Here is a 2,213-nt window from a genome sequence, read left to right on the forward strand (position 1 = left end):
GGGGGGGGGGGGGAGGAGGGAGAGGAGACTGCTGGCAGCCTCTGGAGAGAGGTGGGAAAGAGGTTCTTTAACTTTTTTGACACAGCAGGGCAGACTGGCACCTTGGAGCAGTGATTCCCAACCCTGGGGGCTGGGGCTAGGGCTGTGCTGTGCAATAGTGGGTGTGCAAGAACCTGCAGCTGTGCTATGGGCTTTCACAGTTCTTCATAGCAAAGAAATTGCTCTGTTTTTTCTGTAGTCAAGAAATAAGTGACAGCTATGAGCTGGCATCTGAGGAAGGCCTTGGAGACTAACTTGCACAGCAACGGATAAGCTCGTGTTTGGCATTGGAGCATTTCCCAGTTGGGGAGGGGGAAAGAAAGACTGGAAGTAATTTGCAGCTGCTGAAGCTCATGACTGCAAATTAAAAGCTCTGAGAGGACAGCACTTCCCCAGACCCCAACAAGGACAGACTTAATCCAAAGGGCTATTGTAAGCTAACTGGTCCCGTTCATCCAGAGAAGCCAGCTGTGGTAGATTTGATGGCCCCCATTTGCCTTTGCGGCAGAAAATTGTCAAGGCTGGAGCTATACACCGACATCACCAGAGGAGAGCAGGTTGCAACTTCCTCCTGTTGCAGTAGTGGGATAGTGAGTGTTGTCCAGATAAACTGGCTTCAGCTGTTCCAGCAAAGTAGGTATTGCAGCTCAAAGAGCTGTTCCATTCCCTATTCCAAGCTCTTCATTATGGCAGTGGCTTCAAGGGGTGCTCAGAGCTCAAATAATATTTGTCCAGATTTAAAGTGCAGAATCTGGCCTACCACAAGACTGTGACATGTAAATACATTCAGACCTTGTGCCTCTTGAATTGCCCTTAACAGCTGGATGCTTCTGTGCCTCTAAGGTGGCTGAATCCTCACACAGGAGGGGAGAAGGAGGAAGGAGATGGGGAAAAGTTTTGCTTGTGATTTAGACACTGTTGGGGCTCCAACAGTTCCATTAGGTGCAGGACCTAAAGGTGGGGTTTATTGACACGGGCCAGGCAGAGCCTATGTTATTTGTTGTAGACAAGGCCCTAAATTCCCATTTTGAGACAGAGGCCCTGTGCTCTGCAGGTAGGGCTGTGGAGACATGCAGGAAATTGCAATGCTTGGCAAGTGGTGCACATGTTTTAAGTTGTGGCATGTTCATGGCTGGAGGCTGAGTTGTATGGTATTCTCTGGAGGGAATGCTGAATTTGAGGGGCAGTAGCATAAGCTTAATGTGAACTTGTGACAGCTGCCTGGTGTACACAGCCTGCGTGCAGTCAGGGTATTCCTTCTGCTTTGTCTACAGTCCATTATAAATGCTCCCTCTTGGACTGAGCCATAGCACTGACTCCAGCTCTCTGGTGTAGCATTCCTGTGCATATACAAGTGATTGCAACAGCGAGTGAGGTATGGCAGAGACCCTAGGCCCCATCTTGACTCATAATGGGCTGTGTAGCATTTCCCTTCTGCCATCTGACAAACAGAGGAAGCGCGGCACCATTTTATTGTAGTAATGACTTTATTTCCAAATTCACTTTTACGGCAACAGTGTAAACCAGTTGTTAAAACGCACAATTCACTATGGACATTCACAGACAGGAAGCTAAGCTAGGATGGTCATACTGAGATCACCCCCTCCCACCCCCTCACCCCATAAATTTAAAGGGAATCATGGGATTGCAAACACTATAATTGTCATTCGACACTTCAAATTCATGTAACAAGCATATTTTGAGTTCAGAAACATGATTTGAGTCGTAGTGCCAATTTTAACCCTTTTCAGACCAAGACAGGTAGTGGGGAGGCAGGGGGATGGGGAATTGGTCAGCTAGTCCCATGTCACTGGGCTAGCACCATCTCTTACGGAAAGATAATTTACCAGAAAACTGCAGGCCTTGGACTAAGTTCTGGGTAGGCAATGCCTAGAAAATGTGCATGTGTGATGGGCTGGGAAGGGATGACAACTGGAACCAGCCCCTCTGCTGCAAGAGAGGGGGTGCTCAGATGTGATTGAATAGGGGATCCTGATGCTAGCAGGAGAGGAAGCTGGACAGGCTGGGAGCAGCAGATGCAAGGGAAGGAGGAGACCGGCCATAGGCTGTAGTGGGGAGTGGGAGGGCACTTGGTAAGAGTTCAGTGCATGTGCTGCTAACAGTTGAATTCATCCAAGGATGAGGGGTAGTGTCTGCCAGTAATTCCTCATAGC

Source organism: Gavialis gangeticus, unplaced genomic scaffold (genome assembly GCF_001723915.1).
Source record: "Gavialis gangeticus isolate Ggan-Ray unplaced genomic scaffold, GavGan_comp1, whole genome shotgun sequence".
Lineage (NCBI taxonomy): Eukaryota > Metazoa > Chordata > Crocodylia > Gavialidae > Gavialis > Gavialis gangeticus.